This window comes from Eublepharis macularius, chromosome 4, assembly GCF_028583425.1.
Source record: "Eublepharis macularius isolate TG4126 chromosome 4, MPM_Emac_v1.0, whole genome shotgun sequence".
Classification (NCBI taxonomy): Eukaryota; Metazoa; Chordata; class Lepidosauria; order Squamata; family Eublepharidae; genus Eublepharis; species Eublepharis macularius.
Window position 1 is genome coordinate 160,445,042 of NC_072793.1, and position 21,358 is coordinate 160,466,399.

Below are 21,358 nucleotides of genomic sequence, written 5' to 3' on the forward strand. Positions count from 1 at the left end.
AAAGTTTAAGTCACCCTTGGCGAAAATGGTCACATGGCAATCTAAACTTCTGGAGGGCAATCTAAACTCCCCTCTGTTGGGAGATCAGGGGGTGGGGCCACCAGCCATGTGACCATTTTCAAGAGGTGCCAGAACTCCGTTCCACCGTGTTCCAGCTGAAAAAAAGCCCTGCTTATCACCTTGAATAAAGTAATTAGAAATGTGTATATGAACAAAATGACTTAAAGTGGTGTATGTGTACTGTGTTTGGTTGATGTTACTGGGACTGTATTATTTTTGCAGGGCTGTAATTCCCCAAGAAGAGGACAGAAGACTGGGCTGCAGTTGCTTTGAACTGGAAGGATAGTGAAAGAGGACTCTATTACTTAATGGAATCAGACAAGTTGAACTGTTTACCCTTTCAAAGACATAGTTAGTTTAAAGTTTCTGTATGGTTGCACTTATGAGTTTAGTTAAAGGAAAAAAAAGTTGTATTAATGATTAAAAGGTTTTTAAGAGATTTTTTTCCTTAACTTAAATCTGTCTGAAAGTTTGCTTCCTAAGCCCCATAGAATACATACAAGGAGAAGTTACAATGGCAAAACCTTTCCAATCACTGAAATGGTTGGAGGGGCCATGACACCATGGAGAGTAGCTGGGAGATCTTATTCAAGGGCCTGGAGAATCGGACCCCTTGACCCAATTGTCTTGAAACTTGGGCTTTTAAAAAAAGATTAGGCAGCCCTCCTTCCTTTGCAATTTTGCTGTAGTTTGCATGAAAACAAATCCACCAGCCCTTCAGAAACATTCCTCCATAGGGAATAATGGAGCCAAATATATTCAGATTGTCAGGGGGGAAAGCGGATCTGAATACAAAACTGGTATTTTTGACCCTAGTATCGAGAATAACAATATTTATCAGATTCCTGATACCTCTATCCAAAAATATTTAATGCACACATAGATATTTTGTGTCTTCTTCAAGCCTGCGATATCCTATGTTTGCTGAAGTGGATGGGAAACTAATTCCTTTTTTAAGTTAATTAATGGCCCAAGCAAGCTTGTTAAGCATTCTTTTTAAAATGTTTATACTCAAAAGAGTTGGTCAAGTAGGTATGTATTGACCATTGTTCACCACCTACGCAGGTACAACTAAACTGGTTTCAAGCATATAATAGTACTAGTAACAAAGCCCATTGTAGGGAAACAATACAATGGGCTCTAGAAAGGGCAGGGCAGGGCAGGAGGGCACTTCACCATTTGGCTGGAGATGCGGGCAGGGAGGGGAGCAGGCAGTGGGGCATGCTCCTTCTCCTGCCTACTCAGCAAGCCCTGTTGCTGAGACTCACCTCTCATCCCTGCTAGGGGCGCGCGAGGGCACGCCTGCACTGTGGAATCCATGGGAGTCATCGGAAACTCACTTACTGAATTATGTTATAGGATTATTGCACTGTGGCTTACTTTGCCTGGTGGTTGTTTGGATTAAAAGGTATAAAACACTTTGGCAAATTTGAAATGCTATTACAAAAGTTAGAAGCTTCAGGGATTACACCCTTCCTGCACAAACCAGGTAAGCCTGTCCCAGCAGACATTCACACATATTTGCCAAGGACCAAAATACAACATCTAATGTGCAAAGCCTAGAATTTTCAGACAAGGAAAATGTCTGCATCAGCTACTACCAGAATTAGCTAAACATCAAAATAAGCCTTACCATACCTGTTTCCTCCTGTACCTCAGAAAGTTCATTTTGTTGAATAAAGACCTTTCTACAGTCAAGCACGAGACAGGCAAGACTTAAACACATGGCTCTTCTTCGTGAACATAAACAGACGTATCAGGAAATTGATCTTAAGGGTATAGCTAATGAGTGCACTCAAAAAACATCAATTAGAACAAACACATTCAGTGTAACTTAAAATCCTAGGTGGCAAAACTGTGATTTTTCTTTGGAGTCATGGCTATGGTCACTGTTCTGAACTGCCTAAAATGTGCTTCTACTCGCTTATAAAATACTAGAAACAAAGCCTGTTGTGCAAATAAATACAACAGGCTCTAGAAAGCTGGGGAGGGCTGGTGGGGGGTGGCATCATGATGAAAGTGATGCCTCATTGTGGTGGACAATATGGTGGAAAGGTTGGGTTGAAGCACCCACATAGTGCTATCCTGTTCTCCTAACCTTCTTCCTATTAAATCTCAGAAACACAAAACCACCCAGCACCTCCTTGTCTGCCTGAGCCCTCTTTTATGGTGGTATCCCTGGTACCACCTAGGCACAGAACTCCACCCCTCACTCATAGCAGGGGATGGCTTCTCTTTGATGGAAAATCCCCTCTCTCCCTCCAAGGGACCTCAGACATGTTTCCATTCCACAGCGCATATGCCTTTCTAATCAGGTGAAAAATTTGCCAAATGGCAAATTTGTACCCACTCCCCCCTTTCAAAAACAATCCTGCCTGCCCTCACAGCAGAAGGAAAACTTATGGGGAAGACATACATCTGTTTAGGTGAGGTGGTGGGAGAAAGAATTCAAACAATCATTCTGCCTTCCTGCCTGCACTTGGGCAATGGAGAAGATTGGCAGTGAGTATGCCCCATTTTGCACCATTAAAGGAAGGATTTGGATTCATGCCTCATTGTGGGAACAAAACTACAGAGCACAAGGAAACAACAGGCAACAGTAGAATGCAAAGGTCATAATTTATTGGCCCCATAAAAAAAGGTAACATGAAGCAGGATTGTTTTTAATGTTGCTGCACTGCACTGGTTGGAGTGCTCTCCTGCTTGAGAGTGCGCTGATGCCACTGCCCCACCCACAGACGCTCACCTTCTACGGGTCCCTTCTTGTGGGCGTGTGTAATTGTGCTTGAGGAAAAGCTCAATGGCTCGATGGTTTAGACTATGTGCAGTCTGCACAATTTTTAACACTATTTTTAAACGGAAATACAGAACCTCTTTCAAAGGAAGCCCAATTAGGACTCTGCTTGTTTATAGCTGTCCAGAAGGCGCAGAAAGGAGTTCTGCATCTGCTAAAGAAAGAGAAGTGGACTCCACATGTTTATAGCTCTCTGGAGGGCACATAAGGGAATTCAGGGTCTGTTAAAGAAAGGGAAGAGCAAACTGGCCTGATGTAGCTTCTAACATCTAATTTCCCCTGAACGGAAAGATCTAGGTTGTCAAGGAGAATTCCCCCATTATTTAACCTCCCATTGATTTCTCACAGCTTCCCCAACATGTAATTGTATATAGAAGTAAATAAATGACTGGACAGAACATATACCATGGTGCATTTTTTATTCTTTCACCTTTCACCTTATTAAGAGATTAAAGCCGATTCCACATACGTTGAATAATCCACTTTCAATATGCTTTAGTTATCCTTTAGAAGTGGATTTTTTGGTTGTTGAGGGTTTTCCGGGCTGTATTGCCGTGGTCTTGGCATTGTAGTTCCTGACATTTCACCAGCAGCTGTGGCTGGCATCTTCAGAGGTGTAGCACCAAAAGACAGAGATCTCTCAGTGTCTCAGTGGATTTTTTGTTCCACACATGGAAAATCAGTTACAAATGTTCACTAAAGCGTATTGAAAGTGGATTATTCAACGTGTGTGGAAATGGGCTAAGACATGCCAGGTACAAACCAGATGAACACATGAGAAGATCACGTACAGACTCTTAAGTTATGAGCCTGCTCAAAGAGGGTAAAGGAAGTCCAGATTCTCTGGCTGGACAGTGGATTGGATGAGCTAAGAGTAGACGGAGAGAAAATGTTTGGGCATCTTCTGCCATCTCACACACCCCTGGTACAGTTAGCTGGAGGGAAAGGAGAATGATGCCCATTGCATTTCTCAGAGTTGCAACAAGTGGTAACATAGATTAATCCAGCCATTCAAAAAGAGTCCAGTAGCACCTGTAAGACTAACCAATTTTATTGTAGCATAAGCTTTCGAGAATCAAGTTCTCTTCTCGAAAGCTGATGCTACAATAAAATTGGTTAGTCTTAAAGGTGCTACTGGACTCTTTTTGATTTTGCTACCACAGACTAACACGGCTAACTCCTCTGCATCCAGCCATTCAGCGCACTGTGTTACAGTAGCGTTCATTCAACTTAGCAACACATCCGTAAATATTCCAAAGAAATTCTTTACCTGTGAGAAAAAAAAATATTTTGAAACTGGTGATGGGAGGGTGATATCACAGAGAAGCCAAAGGAATATTATGTATTTCTTCATTCATTCATTCGCTTGTTTGTTTTTTTGGTTTTTTAATTCATTCATTTCTTTATTTGCAAACAGACTCAGGGCAGATAACAACATCAATAAAAACAACAATAAGTACAGAAGTAAAAATAGGGGTAGGGAGGAACAACTATGGAATAAATTGCACATCCCAATCCAAGTTTCAGTTTACTTGAAGTAGTTAAACATCCTTTGGGCGAAGCTACAAGTGACAAATGACACTTGAACGGCAAGTGAACAGACTCACATGTATTCCTCCCTGTTCACTTGTGCGCCACTTGATCACCATGTGGGAGGAATACATGTGAGTCTGTTTACAATACTTACCATTCAAGTAGCATTCGTCACTTGTAGCTTAGCCCTTTATTCCCCACACATTTCTCAGGCTTGATTTCTCACAGTTTCCCCAACATGTAATTGTATATAGAAGTAAATAAATAACTGGACACAACATATACCACGGTGCAAGTTTATTCTTTCCCCTTTCACCTTATCAAGAGATTAAGACATGCCAGGTACAAACCAGATGAACACATGAGAAGATCATGTACAGACTCTTAAGTTATGAGCCTGCTCAAAGAGGGTAAAGGAAGTCCAGATTCTCTGGCTGGACAGTGGACTGGATGAGCTAAGAGTAGATGGAGAGAAAATGTTTGGGCATCTTCTGCCATCTCACACACCCCTGGTACAGTTAGCTGGAGGGAAAGGAGAACGATGTCCATTGCATTTCTCAGAGTTGCAACAAGTGGTAACATAGATTAATCCAGCCATCCAGCGCACTGTGTCACAGGTGTGTTCCATCCAGTGAGCAACACATCCGTACATATTCCAAAGAAATTCTTTACCTGTGAGGAAAAAAAAATTGAAACCGGTGATGGGAGGATGATATCACAGAGAAGCACAAAGGAATATTATGTATTTATTCATTCGTTCGTTTGTTTTTTTGGTTTTTTTATTCATTCATTCATTCCTTTTTTTTAATAGAAATTTTATTGAATGAGTTAACACATTACATAATATACAATACATACTCATTTACCCTTATAATTACAGTATATGCCCCCCATCCCTTCCCCCTCCCCCTTTTCCCTTTTTGACTTCCAACAGCACTAAAACGCCTTAATTTCTTATCGTTATCTCTATTTATTACGTAGTCCCTATTATCTAAGGTAAAGTTCATGTTCATTCTCATAGCTCATATTACTTAATAACTATCTAGAGTCCACAGTTGTCCTCTCACATCCCATTTATTTTCCAGGTAGTCCTTAAACTTCTTCCAGTCAGTTAAAAATTCATTCGGATTCTGCTCTCTCAATTTCCTTGTCAATTTGTCCATTTCCGCCATGTGCAACAGCTTTTAGATCCATTCCTCAACTTCTGGTATGTCTTCTTGTTTCCAGTATTGTGCATACAAAATTCTTGCTGCAACAGTCATATAATATAACAAAGTTCTATTCCTCATGTTAACTTCTTGCATATTCGATCCTAGCAACAGCATTTCCGGGCTCTTCAACAAATTACATTTCATTAGGGGTGTGCAATTCGAGTATATGATACCCGGAAAAAACCCGAAACAACCTGTTTCGGGTTGTTTCGGGTTCTCCCGAAATGTTTCAGAAAACCCGAAACGTTTCAGGTAATCCAAAACAGTGATTTCCGAAATGTTTCGGGTTGTTTCGGGTTGTTTCGGATTTTTCAATGGGAAAATGCCTCCGTCTTCCCAGACGCCTGGGGGAGGCATTTTCCCACCGAATCAAGCCAAAATTGGTGGGGACTAGGGATGTGCATTTTGGCTTTCCGAATCCCGAAAGAAAGCCGAAAGAAACGTCTTTCAGGTTATTTCGGGTTATCCGAAACGTTTCGGGGAAAGCCGAAACGTTTCGGGTTATCTGAAACAAAACAAGCCGAAACGTTTCGGCTTGTTTCGGCTTTCTTTCGGCATTCAAGAATCGCCATTTTGTTTTTGCTAGGCATTTGCCTTAGCAAGCGTCTAGCAAAATCCTGCTGGAAGCTAAGGCTTCCTGCAGGCTCTTCGAAGAGGGGAGGGGGGGAGAAGGAGTGAATCACTCACTCCTTCTGTCACCCCCCACCCCTCTTGCAAAGGAGGATAGGGAATCCTGTGCTTTGCCTTGCAAATGCAAGGTGCATTGCTGCTAGCATTGCACTTTGCATTTGCAAAGCAGTGGAAGCAGAGATTCCCGCCAAAATTAACAGGTAGGAGAGGGGGAGCAGGAGGAGGGTGACTGTTGGAGTGTGGGTGGGGAAAGGCAGGGGAGGGGGGACTTTAGGAGTCACCAATCCCACTGCTGCATCCTTCTGCCAGCCAATAGATTTAAATCTTTGGCTGAGGCTGCAGCAGGGGATTTAAATTTGGGGCCAGACTGGTCTGGAACACTTCTGTTGCTGCTGCTGACCGAGAGAGGAGAAGAGAGACTGCACCTGGAGGACATCTGCCTGGAGGATCAACTGTGCTGGACATCCTGAGAGGACACCTGGTAGGCCTTTTTAAAATTTTTGTAATTTTTTTGATGCTGGGCAATGTGCTGCTGTGGCCTGCCTCTGCAAAAAGGTGTTTCAGTTAAGTCTTGGCATGGCCTGGGGGACAGGTTGGGCAGACAATGTTGCTTGCCTTCTTTAATGTTTACTTTGTCATGCTTGAGTGTGGGGTGGGCTTGATCTACTGTTTCCCAGGAATAAAAAATGAGTGTACCAGCTTTGGGCCTACACAGGCCAGAAGCTCTGCTTGGTGGCTTTGGTGCCTTTCTTCTGGCTGGCTCTCACAATTATGCTTCACAAACTGGATTGGTGAGGGGTTGCTTTGCTGTGTCTGGCCCCCTTCTCCCAAGGCTTCCCACCAGGCTCTTGAACAAGTGTGCCAGCATCTGGCCCACACACAGGCCTGCTGCTCTGGCTTTGGTCACCCTCTCTGCTAGCTGGCCTGGCACTCACAGTTATGCTTCACAAATTGGATTGGTGTGGGGTTGCTTTGCTGTGTCTGGCCCCTTTCTCCCAAGGCTTCCCACCAGGCTCTTGAACAAGTGTGCCAGCCTCTGGCCCACACACAGGCCTGCTGCTCTGGCTTTGGTGCCTGTTTGCTGGCTAGCCTGGCACTCACAAGCACGCTTCAAAAAACTTTTTGTGTTGTGTTTTGTTGTTATGGAGGTGTCGAGGGGATGAGCAAATTAGCATTTTATTTCATGATAGTTGTGTTATTTTCTGACTCAGAGTCTGAGACAATGCTGTCCTGCCTGTGGGTGTGCCCTGCTGCCATGTTGCCTACATCTGTCCAAGACAGAAAGTGTTTTTGACCCATTTTGCGCCCCCGCTGTGCAACCCACATCTTGTAATGCTGGTTACAAGTTTTGCTGATTGTCTAATATTAATTGAGTTGTGTGTTATGTTTGTGTAGTGTGAATCACTGCAAGCATGCTGTTTCCATGCCCTTTTGTGCCTTGCTGCTGTGTAAATTTAAGCAGTTCATGGAATAAAGTGTTTTTGAAAGCTCTTGTTATGGTTTTGTTTAATCTGTGATTTGAAGTTCGTTGTGTTAATTTTGTCTAGGGGACTTCTGTTTTCATGCCCTGTTGTGCACTCCTACTGCATAACCCAATTCAGTTCAAAAATTTTAGAGTTTGTTAAAAAAAATTTTTTTTAAGATTCTCTGATGTGTAGTGAATTGTGTAGTCCTTTTGTGTGGGGGATAATTTGTGTGATTTGTTGTGATTTTTTGACCCATTGTACTTTGAAAGTGATAAAATAAAGTTTTTTCAAACTTGAATCATTGTGTGTGTGTTCCCTTCTTTGGTGTGAGGTTGGTTCCCAGCATTGGGAACAATGGGGCAGGCAGGCCAGCCTTCTATGTAGGTGTGGGGGGGGGGGGTGTCAGGGGGTGGTTGTGTGTCAGGTGCTCTTTCCCAGGGATAAGTTGGCACTCAGGAGTGTGCCCACCATTGTGGCACCCATGGGCTGTGCAGAATTGCCCTGGGAAAGAGAGTTTAGGAGTTACAAAAGGGGGAGGGCTGGCCAGCCTGTTCCTGGGGTTATGGTGGGCGTGGGGCAGCTGGGGGTGGATTTGGGTCTGTGAGGGGCTACTGGGGGGATTTGGGTCTGTGTTTGGCAGATGGGGGGAATTGGGTTTGTATGGGGCAGTAGGGGGTGGACTTTGGGGGCTGAGAGCACCTACTTGGGGAGGCCATGAAATGGGCCCCCCCAAGGGGGAGCAGGCTGAGCCTTGGTGGGGGATGGGAGTAAGGGTGGGAGAAGGGCCCCTGAAGGTAGGGGTGGCGTTTTGCATGCAAAATGCCACCCCTGGCAAGACAAGCCTCCCCCAGCTGTAAGCAGTAGAGAACAGAGCACCTACTTGGGGAGGCCATGAAATGGGCCCCCCCAAGGGGGAGCAGGCTGAGCCTTGGTGGGGGGTGGGAGGAAGGGTGGGAGAAGGGCCCCAGAGGGTTGGGGGGCATTTTGCATGCAAAATGCCACCCCTGGCAAAGGAAGCCTGCCTCTTCATTTTTTCCCCATAGGAAATAATGAAGAAGATGAGCAGCAGCAGTCTAACAATATGCTGCTCAGTGCTTCTTAATGAGAGGATAGGGAAACCTGGTTTGGGGGGCTATAACATGGCCCCCCAAAGTCCAATCGGTCTGAAACTTGGGGGGTTGTTAGAGAGGGGTTAGAGGAAGGTTCCCACCAATTTTGGGATGATTCGGTGGGAAAATGCCTCCCCCAGGCGTCCGGGAAGACGGAGGCATTTTCCCATTGAAAAAGCTGAAAGAAAGCCAAAAGAAGCCAAAACAAACCCATAAGCCGAAAGCCGAAATGGCTAGCCGTTTCGGCTTTTGCCTGTATCCGAAACAGGCTTTTACCTGTATCCGAAACAGATTCTTGTTTCGGGAAACCCGAAACAAGAATAACAAAACAGTGTGCCCCTATCCTCCTATCCAGTGTCCCCCTATCCTCGCCTAAAAAAGGGGAAACGTGAACGTATTTTTAGCTTGCTGCTGCTGCTAATCTTCTTCATTATTATCTATGGGGAAAAAATGAAGAGGCAGGCTTGTCTTGCCAGGGGAGGCATTTTGCATGCAAAATGCCCCCCAACCCTCAGGGGCCCTTCTCCCACCTTTCCTCCCACCCCTACCAAGGCTCAGCCTGCTCCCACTTTTTAAAATTTTTTTTAAAAAAAAATTTATTAAAAAAAGTTTTTAAAAAATTATTTTCTCCCTTTCAAAGTACAAGTAGGCAAAGCATTATGACACATTACACCAGCAGTCCCCCACACAGAAAAATTAACACAACTCACTTAACATCAGAGAATCACAAAAACACAATTCCTGTCAAAAACACTTTATTTCTTGAACAGCTTTAGGTTACACAGCAGGGGGGCACACCAAAGGACATGGCAGCAGTATCTTACACAAAAATAACACAACTCACTTCACATTAAAGAATCACCCTAAAAATTGCTGTCAAAAGCACTTTATTTCTTTAACTGCTTTAGGTTACACAGTAGGAAGGCACAACAGGGCATGAAAGCAGTGTACTACACAAAAATAACACAACTCACTTCACATCAGAGAATCACCCAAACACAATTGCTGTCAAAAACGGTGAAGTGGGTTCTATTATTCTGTGTAGTACACTGCTATCATGCCTTGTTGTGCCCTCCTACTGTGTAACCTAAAGCAGTTAAAGAAATAAAGTGTTTTTGACAGGAATTTTTTTTGTGATTCTCTGATGTTAAGTGAGAGTTGTGTTATTTTTCTGTGTGGGGGACTGCTGGTGTAATGTGTCATAATGCTTTCCCTACTTTTACTTTGAAAGGGAGAAAATATTTTTTAAAAAACTTTATTTTGTGTTGTTCGTGTTTTATTCTTTGTTGTGCAGTTGGTTCCCATCATAGGGAACAATGGGGAGGCTGGCCAGCCTCCTCAGTAGGTGGTGGGGGTGTCACGGGGTGGTTGTCTGTGTGTCAGGTCAGGTGCTCTTTCCCTCAAACTAGTTGGCACTCACAAGTTTGCCCACCATTGTGGCACCCCTGGGCTGGAATTCCCCCAGGTGGAATTGGTGGAGAAAAGAGCTCCTACTTGGGGAGGCCATGAATTGCCTCCCCCCCCCAAGTGGGAGCAGGCTGAGCCTTGGTGGTGGGTGGGAGAAAAGGTGGGAGAAGGGCCCCTGAGGGTTGGGGGGCATTTTGCATGCAAAATGCCACCCCTGGCAAGACAAGCCTGCCTCTTCATTTTTTCCCCATAGGAAATAATGAAGAAGATCAGCAGCAGCAGCAAGCTAAAAATACGTTCACGTTTCCCTTTTTTAGGCGAGGATAGGGGGACCTGGTTTGGGGGGCCATAACATGGCCCCCCAAAGTCCAATTGGTCTGAAACTTGGGGGTTTGTTAGAGAGGAGTTAGAGGAAGGTTCCCACCAATTTTGGCTTGATTCGGTGGGAAAATGCCTCCCCCAGGCATCTGGGAAGACGGAGGCATTTTCCCATTGAAAAATCCGAAACAACCCGAAACAACCCGAAACGTTTCGGAAATCGCTGTTTCGGATTACCCGAAACGTTTCGGGTTTTCTGAAACGTTTCGGGTTGTTTTCGGGTATCATATACCCGAATTGCATACCCCTATCAGAGAGTTTTGAAAATGCCTACTTAAAATCTCTTCCTTCATTCTTTTGGATGTGAGTTGTAAAATTATATCCCTAGGTATATTTTTCTGCTGTGCAAAGCTGGAATTTATTCTGTAGGCCAAATCCATATTGCCTTGAATTTCTTCTGGCTGTTTTTCCAAATAATCTGACAATATTTCAGTCATTTGTTCCTGTGTATTTTGAGTCAAGGACTCTGGGACTCCTCGAAATCATAATTGATTTTCCATAATTCTGCATTCCATCACCACCATCAGCTCCTTTAACACTTGGTTTTCTGTTTTTAAACCAGAGGTCGTCTGCTCCACCTCCTTTACTGTTTGATTTGTTGTTTGAAGCTCCGTTTTAACATCTTCTATACTCTTTGCCAATTCAGAGACCTCTGCTTTTATTAGGTCTTTTAAATTTTTTAGCAAGCTCTCCTCCATTAGTTGTATTGTTTGAGACAACTCCTTGTTGCCATCAGTCACTTTTTTCTCCATCGCCTCCATCGCTGCTTGCATTTCTTTCTCACCTTTCTTTGTCATGCCTGGGCTAGTTTTCACACCACCCCAAGTGTCTGCCCTCTTTCTGAGCTCCGTTTTTAATATTCACGTCTGCTTCCTTTAATTTCCAGGTCTTTACTTTAAAAATTAACTTTTTTTCTCAACTTAATATTTTAGACATCACCAAGATGTCAGGCAGTATTTCTCTATGGTGTTTTGTCCAATTTGTTCCTCCTTACCTTCTTAAAATGGCCAACTTCCGCTTCCTGCTGACCTTCTAGTCTCAACTCCTCTCAATGGTGCCTTTGTTTTGCTTCCGGAGTCCTTTTCCATTCTCCTCCTCCACTTCCTCTTCCACTTGTTCCCTCTCTAGGCAGGAAGGTCATCTATTCTCAATGTCCCTTTTGTTCTCACAGATTCTTGCTCCTTCCTCCCTTTCCCAGCATTGTTATCTCTTGCAAAACCACAGGTATGTATAAACAAAACTTATTTTCTCTCTTTTAACGCTATTTTCTTCTTTTAAATTCGCTGAATTTCTCAAAATTGCTTTAGTCCTTTACTCATTATATTATTATTATATTTCAATTTATATACTGCCCATCCCCAGGGGCTCTGGGCGGTGAACAGTTAAAATCGATAAAAACAAGAACTAAAATCAATATACAGACAATAAAACAAATTAACAAAGTGCAGTGGTGGGGAGAACCCTCCCCCACCCCAAAGGTGGGAGGCCGACATGGCACCGCCCCCTTCAATCACCAAACGCCTGGTGGAACAGCTCTGTCTTACAGGCCCGGCGGAATGATAATGTGTTCCACTGGGCCCGGGTTTCCATTGACAGAGCGTTCCACCAGGCTGGGGCCAGGACTGAAAAGGCCCTGGCCCTGGTTGAAGCGAGGCGGGCTTGCTTAGGGCCGGGGACCACAAGTAAATATTTATTCGCTGATCAAAGCGATCTCTGGGGAATGTACAGGGAGAGGCGGTCCCGGAGATATGCCGGTCCCAACCCGCTCAGGGCTTTAAAGGTAAGAACCAACACTTTGAACCTGATTTGGAATTCAACCAGAAGCCAGTGCAGCTGGCGCATGACAGGCGTGATGTGTGACTGGTAAGGTATACCAGTCAGGACCTGCGCCGCCACATTCTGGACCAGTTGTAGTTTCCGGGTCAGGCCCAAGGATAGCCCAGCGTAGAGTGAGTTACAGTAATCTAGCCTGGAGGTGACCGTTGCATGGATCACTGTAGCCAGGTCCTGGGGCATCAGGTAGGGGGCAAGTTGCCTGATCTGACGAAGATGGAAAAATGCAGACTTGGCAACCGCCATGACCTGGGCCTCCATCAATAGGGAGACATCCAGGAGCACACCCAGACTCTTTACCACTGGCAAGATAGATCACAGGAACAAGGGGCAGAGGCAGTACTCAAGCCCACAGGGGATCTTCGACCCATCTATACATTGGGTGTGTTTATGAGTGCATAGGATTTTTTTCAGCACGGCAAAGGTCTGCTGATGATATGACCCATTGTTTTGGTAGAAACTGTATCCAGAACAGGCCATCTATTGCCTTATGGCTGGGTACACTAGTAAAAAGCATCCTTGGTGCTGTGCAACATATTTCTGCACCAGGTACGGGCCTTAGGGCACCTTGGGGGAGGGTAATGAGCCTGGGCACCACTTGGCACAAAGCACACATACAGGTGAGGAGGATCAAAAAGGCCTGTGGAAGCACTGGCCAAGTTTGTAGCCAGGGTTGACCTACCCATAAATGCACCCCATGATTGGCCTAGGCCCCATTGTTGTATTGATGGACCTATCACAGTCCATCCTTGGGATAATTAACTTAGAGTAATTAGCATTGACACAAGGGTTCTTTAGAAGTTGACACACCACAGCCTGTTTCCAGACTTGGGCAGCCGCTATCTCTCTCAGGGAGGCATTAATCACCTTTTGGACCCAGTTGTATATTTAATATTAATAGCATTAGTGCAAATTAAAGTATTGTATGTGTGTGTTTGGTGGGGTGGCACACACAGCATATAGTAGCCATTAGGCTCTTTCAGTTGATGGTAATTGCAAAAGAAGCTCATAGTGAGCTGTAGAGTATAACTGGTTTAAAGGGACATGGTGGGTGTGAGCAAACTATCAGCTGTTGGCTCATCTGTTTGTTGGTGCCTGCTACTTTTAAATTTTTAAATTATGAGTTTCTATGACAGTAGACATGGCCCCAGTTCTCCTCTCATAGAAAATAATAACCCTTTAAAATTAAAGGCACAAGACACCACTAAACAGCTATTTTCTGGGCCCATTTCCTCTTTTCTCCCTCTCCATCTTGAAACCTGAAATACTCCTGAAATTCCAAGAGATTAATTTCTGTTACTCCTAGAATTTTGTAAATGTTTTGAGTCACTTGAGGTATATCTGAGCCAACCTGAAAAAGCAATTTCCAGACATATTTTAGGCTTGGATACCCCTGAATGCACTCCCCTACACACCTCCCATGTTTGCTGTCATGGCAGGAATCCTAGTTGGCAGCCCAGCTACTGGACAGTTCACTTGTCTTCCAAGATAATTTTTTCTGCCTTCTAAGACCTTCTTCCAACTGCCAGTCCAGACATTTCAAGAGTTGATGGGATGTAGTCTGGAGAGGACCTGGGTCTCCTGGCACTAGTAGGTTACAAGCATGTCCACAAATCTACAGCTCAGAGGATGGCTCTGTGGGGTCTCTTCCTTAGCTGGACTCAGACTGAGGAACAGATTCCTCCAAAAATGAACAGGAGATGTTACCTTGATGGGGACAATCTGGGGGTACAGGAGATGCCTAATATCACAAGACCATTCCCGGATCTGAACTCCAAGGCCTCAGGAGCCTGTTCCTGAAGCATCATCTCAAGAAGGTGCGGCAAACCCACAAGGCTGCAGGGCAGATGCACCCATCCCCTTTAAGGCCAGACCCTGGACCACCAGCTTCTCTGTTCTCCCCGCACCTGGCAGGAGTGGTGACAGAACAGGATTGAGCCCACTCAAAGCACCATGAGTTTATATTTTTAAACCTACCTTTGGGACCTTGATAGACAGTTTCTGTGAAACATTTCCCACGCACTGCTGGGCATGGTTTCTCATCGAGACAGTTCCCAGGATATATAGTTAAACATTGATTGCAGAGGAAGTCTTGGGCTGCGGAGAAAAAGTATCTCTGAAAAGAATATTCCCAAATATTTCAAATTCACAGAAGAATCCCATTGGTTACCCTTTACAAATGTGAACTTTGACATTCTATTTTCCTCTCCTAAGATTTTCTTTCTCATCAATTAAAATGTGGGTGATTTAGGCATTCTGATACTTAGCCAAACATTTCTATTTTGGCTGGCATCAGATAAAGAATCTCATGAGTTGGCATGTTCCATACTCTTACGTGCCAATGAACAAACAAAATTTTACTTCAAGCTAATCTACACATATTGACAAATAGGAAATCATGGTTTGGACCCTATCTCGATGGAGGAAGTGGCATCAGTCATAGTAGACTTATGGCAACCCCTGCTGTGGTTTTCAAGGCAAGACTCTAAAAGAGGTGGTTTCCATTTCCAGCCACAGCATAGCAACCCGGAGGAGGTTTCCTATCCAATGACTAAGGCAAATCCTACTTAGCTTCTGAGATCTTAATGAGATTGGGCTTGCTTGGGCTATCCAGGTCAGGGGACCCCATCTTACCACTCAATTAAGCAAAGTCTATTTATTTACTTATTTGTTTATTAAAACACTTATACCCCACCTTTCCTTTCGGCTCAGGTTTGAAGCCTCCTTCCAATCCAAGTGGCTCTTCCATTGGAGAAGAGCTACTTAAGCTAGAAGAAGACTCTTTAGGCTGCAGGAAAGCTTCTTGGAGGATAGTTGGATCTACCCCAATACTGCATGCTAGGTAAGGGTTACTGTAAAATGAACTTGAAATCAAATACAATACAATGTCATAGGAAATTACTTTGCATTCTGTAAATACTCAAGAATTGGAACATTTAGAGAGTGTCCAGAGAAAGGATGGCATCCATATTTGCAAAAGTATAAGGAGAGGTTTCTTAGAAATATAGAGCTGGAAGATACCCCAAAGGATCATCTAGTCCAACTCCCTGCACAGTGCAGGACATTCACAGCTCCCCCCTACTCCCCCAGTGACCCCAATCAGTGCCAGAGGAAGACACACACATAAAAAACCCCTGCTGGGATCCCAAGTCAGTCTGTCCTAGAGAAAAAGTCCTTCCTGGCAATACCCTAGGCACATAAGAAAGGGCCACGGGAGCCTAGCACCAGCTCCTCTTTTCCTGCCCTACCACTCACAATCTGCCTAAAGTCATTCTGAGTCATAGAATCAGCATTGCTAACAGATGGCCATCTTGGGTCTGTTTAAAAACCTCCCCAAAAAAGAGAGCACAACACCTCCTGAGGAAGCCTGTTCAACTGAAGAACTGCTTTGTCAGGAAGTTCTTCCTAATGTCTAGCCGAAAACTCTTTTAATTTCAACGGAAAACAACTCTGCACCACCATTTATCTGACAGCTCTTCAAGTACTTGAAGATTGTTATCATGTCACCTCTCAGGCATCTCCTCTCCAAACTAAACATATCCAACTCCTTCAATCTTTCCTTGTAAGACTTGGTCTCTAGAGTCCAGAGACCTTTTACCATCTTTGTTGCCTTCGTTTGCACTCGCTTCAGCTTGTCAACATCCTTCTTAAACTGTGATGCCCAAAACTGAAGACAGTACTCCAGATGAGGTCTAACCAGAGCAGAGTAAATTGATACCATCACTTCACGTGATCTGGATAATATTCTCCTTTGAAGCAGCCCAAAATACATTCTCCTTTTTAGCTACTGCATCACACTGCTGACTCCTGGTCAATGTATAATCTATTACGACCCCTAGATCCTTTTCACATGTATTATTGACAAGACAAACCTCCCCATCCCAGAATTATTCATGGTTTTTTTTCTACCTAAATGCAGAACTTTACATTTATCTCTGTTGAAATTCATTTTCTTAGGGGGCGTGGCGCTGCTTCGGATGAAGACAGTCGCAGAAACCTGAGCTCTGCTCCTCCCTCGAGCCAATTAGTATAAGAAAGCAACTCATTTAAGCAAGAACGCTCAAATAATGGGCAAGCACAATGCAGAAAAGAAAAACGCAAATGGCAAGTCAGCTAAAAAGCTCCAGGATTACTTTCCCGCACCGTTGCAGCCTGAGACTCAAAACAACGCTGGAGAAGAAGCACTCAAAATGGCATCTGAGGCAAATGCAACAGGTAAAACTTTGTCTGAAACTAATCTGCCTTTGTTGCTACAAAAAATGGAGCAAAGAATCTTACAAATAAATTTACAAATTTACAAATTTAACCGACCAGCTCTCAGATATAAAATTGGACATTACTAGAGCCATTCATAAAGCCGATTGTGCAATGGATCTGAGTACTTCGTTGCAAAATGAAATCCAAGCCTTGCAAAAGGACAGTGACTTAATGAAAAGCAAAATTCAGTCCCTAGAACTTTCAAATCGCAAACTTCATCTTAAGTTTAGAAAGATTGAAGAAAATGAAGCAATAAATGAAGATCCTGCAGCTTTCTTGAATAAATGGCTAACAAAAATTCTAAACCTCAGAGATAATACTGCCCCTTTAATTACCACAGCGCATCGGCTTGGTTTGCCAAATAATCCACGAAGGAAAAGCCCCAGGGACATTTTAGCAACTTTTTCAGATGGGAGTTCAAGAAGAAAGATCTTAGAAATGGCCAGACAACAGAACTCACTTACTTATAATGGGTCTTATATTGCTGTCTTTGTTGATCTGCTGAAAGAAATCCTCAACAAAAGAAGAGAACTTAAACTGATCACAGGAACTCTTAGAGAAGCAGGCATTGGATACAGATGGTCAAGCTTTACAAAGCTCTGAGTCACATACAAAGGGAACACTTATCTGGCAGAAGACCAAGAATCAGGTTTGACCCTGCTGAAGAATATCAGTCTGGAGATACCCAGAGACCCAGAGACTATATCTCTTAAAAGGAAAAGATCTCAGCCTCCTACCCCACAAAAGGGTAATAAAATTCCAATCAGACATACTTAATAGTCATTTTTCTCATTGCAGCCTGCTTATAATTCTAACTTTTCTGCGTAGAAGCCTCTGCATATATTCTAACAAATACAGTGTTCTAGTTTACTAATTAAGGTTCGAGGATGGGAAAAGTTAAGCATTATGTTATTTCAGGTTTAGCTCCAGGAAGTAATACGGCTCTTCTACCTTGGTAAGGTATAGAGACCTGTTTAAATAACATGATCAAGTGATTTCAGTTTAACTGTAATTGTTCTTTTTTTGTTTAGTGCGTACCAACAAGAATATCATGTGTGATCTTATCAAAAACCATGCTGAAATTAAGACGTCCACAGAATTCCCCTGATCCAACAAAGAAGTAACTCTATCAAAAAAGGAGATACAGTTAGTCTGATATGACTTGTTCTTGAGGATCCCATGCTGGCTCTTAGGAATTACACGGACCAAAACAAAAGAGGAAAACCTCAAGAAGACTCAGTACAATACATAAATACTATAAATATAATATCTATATACAAAGTGCCAGTGCTCAAAGTGCAAGAATACAGTTAGGTAATTACATAATATATTATAGTATCAGTACACAAAAGTCCATTCCACATTTAAGTTCTATTCTTAAGCCAATGCACAGTATAGAACCAGCATAAGGTAAGTACATCACCTAAATTCATGCAGTCAATTCATCAAAATAATGTCTTTGTATCTATATCCATACAAGGGCAAACTGTCGTTGTAAAAAGCTGTGCTTCCTCCGATGTCATTCCAGCAGAGGAGCACCCTGGCTTAGAACAGGCTGTTTCGGGCCCAATCTGGGCCATTTTAGGCCTGTGGTAGTGTGCCGTGCCGCCCTGAAGTGTGCCACACCACCTGAGAGCGCGCCCATGAGTCCTGTTTTTCCCCTGCCGGCCAGGTAAGTAGGGGCAGGGGTGGAGGGTGGAGGCAGGGGATCCCCCACCCCCAGTGGGGGGCTGACAACCCTAGATTGCCTACTGATAAACTTTTGATTGAAAAGCCAAAGGGGAGAGGAAGAAGCTGCAATCAAATAATCATTCTGAAGCATGCTACGATATCCACCCCCCATGTTATTACACATGGAATATTGGCTATGTCTGCCTTTGGAGCTTGGGCTCATTTCAATGGTCGTGTAATTTTACGGCAAAATCTTTTATACTCAGTTGTACTCTGTACTTGGGAAATCACAAGCTTCTGAAAAGCATGGCTTGTGACACAGCATCACCAGCTGAAGAAATTCTGCAGGCTGCTGTAGCTCTACAAAATCAGATGACGGTGAGTGGCACCCTGAGTGACCACAGTATGCCTCTTCCAGTTCTGTCAGGCTTTGTTAGTTATTTTGGTGGGTCAGTAGTTGCTCTTGTGTGTTTAGCTAAGGCTGCTTTCTCCCAGAGAAAGCACAGGACCCCCCCCCCATGCGCTCTACAGGCTGGCCAGGTTTGGACTCCTCAGGAGTAGGGTCAACTGCTTGCCAGCTAGGCCTAGGAAGGCAGAGCAACAGGAGGCTGGGAGCTGGATTGCAGCGCTTGCACCTAGTGGACAAGTTGATCCAGCAATGCAGCCTTTTCAACCCTCAGCCCATAGGACGGGTGCTAATCATGCTCAGCTGCACTTGCTGACAGGAATTGACGCTGCACTGTACTCTGGCCAGGATCCTGCAAGGGAGCACCACTCTCAGCACTTTGTTCTGGATCCACAGGGAGGCTGTGTGTGGACAGTCCGGCACTTCCCCTCCTTTGTCCCGCCTCTGTCTGGGCCATCCACCGCCATTCCTGCAGAGTGGGAGAGGATCCTGGGGGGATACAGGCCTGGGTTTGACTCCTGCCTGAAGGCCCAGCAAGCTACAGTTTCTCTTGCAGCCTCTGGCAGAGTGGCCTTTGGCGCAGCTGGTTTGTCCTCAACAGGCGCCTCTGCGCTGGGCCCACCCTGGACCTGCTGGTGCTCCTCAGTCACTGAGTTGGGGTCATGAATGATACTACGGAGAGTAGCTGGGAGACCTTGTTCAAGGGCCTGGAGAACTGGACCCCTTGATCCAATCTTTTTGAAACATAGGGGTTCTTTAAAGGACATGCAGCCCTCCCTCCTTTGCAATTATGCTATGGTTTGCAGGAAAACAGATCCACCAGCCCCCCAGAAATATTTCCCCATAGGGAATAATGAAGCCGAAGATATTCATATTCCTGGGGGCAAAAACTGATCTGAATACAAAACTGGCATTTTGACCCCAATTTCGGGAATACCAGTATTTATCAGATTCCTCATACCTCTACCCAAAAAAATTTAGATCCAGAGGTGTTAGTGTGTTAGTCTGTAGTAGCAAAATAGCAAAGAGTCCAGTAGTACCTTTAAGACTAATCAACTTTACTGTAGCATAAGCTTTCGAGAACCACAGTTCTCTTCGTCAGATACAAGATATGTCCCTCTGACTAAGAGAACTGTGGTTCTCAAAAGCTTATGCTACAGTAAAGTTGGTTAGTCTGAAAGGTGCTACTGGACTCTTTGCTATTTAAAAAAAAAATAGTGCACACACCTGTATTCCTGCTATTCACTTACCAGTTGTGAAGAACAGCAGATTAGAGAAACCAAGTAGAAGAATCACATTCATTTTGAGTTAATTTTTGCAGTTGTGAAGAGAAGCTGTCTGGCTGCCCCACAGCTGTGAAGCTCTTCGGCTACATCTGGGCAGGTGTTGCAATTTATTCTCTCCAAGACCTGTGAAAAAAGCAAGAGGGAGAAAAAAAAATGAAGGTGTGGCAGAGCTTTCTTACGGGAAGATACTCACAGTGCATAACCATATTTTAATTGTTATTTTACATTGTATAATATATCTACAGGAATACGATAATGATGGCTTGAAATTATAGAAGATTTATGGAAAGAACTATTAAAAAAATCTGGCATCTTTTCATCACACATTCTACCAAAGCATCTTTGTGTCTGAGAACAGGTGTTGTGAGGTTGCTAGACTACTACTATTTTCCGGGAAAATGCTGGCCTTACTTCACAAGTAGTGATTCAGTTACGAGAATATTTAAACGACGCATATATGCTTAGAAAAGGATTGCTCCTTAATGGCATCCAGGAACACGGTGTACATAATATGATCTTAGCCGCATTTTGGAGCACCTTTTGCCTGGCTGTTGTCCAGACTTTTATCTACACTTGACAGATGCCTGCACAATATCAATATGATATCCAAGAGGTCAGTCAGATATCTTTTCAGCCCACAAGGGAACAATTGCCAACTACAGCATGGTGTCAGCACTAGGAGTGTGCTCTGGAGAATTCCCAAGCTGAAAATATACATGCAAATCACTGTTTGGAGTTCTTACTGCTGTTTTTTAGTGGTTACAAAAATCCAAGATTCTCAGGCCTTATGAAAAACACCCCTGCTCCTCCAGAAAAATCTGTGTATTTTTTCCTGTTTGGGTGCTTACTGCAGTAGCAGCAGCAGCATCATGTTGTTTTCTTTGATTCTTTGAATTTCCCAGGCAGTGGCTTGGAGAAAGGGCTCCCAACTAGCGCACACCAGGTACAAGGCCCAGCAGAGCTGCAGTTCTTCTGACTCACTCCTCCTTCCGTGCCTTCTTGGGGCGGACGAGGCAGAGAGCCCTATTTTCCCCTCTGCAAATAGAATGGCTGGGGGCATCTTCTTCAGGGGCCTGTAGAATTGGGCTTCTTAGTCCAACTCACTTGAAAATTAAAAGTTCTTTAGTGGATAGGCAACACTAGCTCTTCTGCAGTTTTAGTGTCCTTTGATTGAAAAACAGCCACTCTGGTCACCCTGAAAGAGTCCCCCAAAGGAATAATGAAACCTGTATAATGCTGGGATCCTGGGGAAAAATGGACCTGCATCCTGAAACAGTAGTGGGGGACCCAAATACAATTGAATGCTGGTATTTATGC

General features: G+C 44.0%; 1 long non-coding RNA gene across 1 annotated transcript; it reads right to left on the reverse strand.

The window, feature by feature from the left end:
- Nucleotides 1-4,028: 4,028 nt before the first annotated feature.
- Nucleotides 4,029-20,098, reverse strand: LOC129329195 (uncharacterized). Its single transcript, XR_008596926.1, has 3 exons — nt 20,006-20,098; nt 14,399-14,518; nt 4,029-5,059 (listed from the first exon to the last, which is right to left on the reverse strand). It is a non-coding gene; the product is annotated as an uncharacterized LOC129329195 (long non-coding RNA).
- Nucleotides 20,099-21,358: the final 1,260 nt, after the last annotated feature.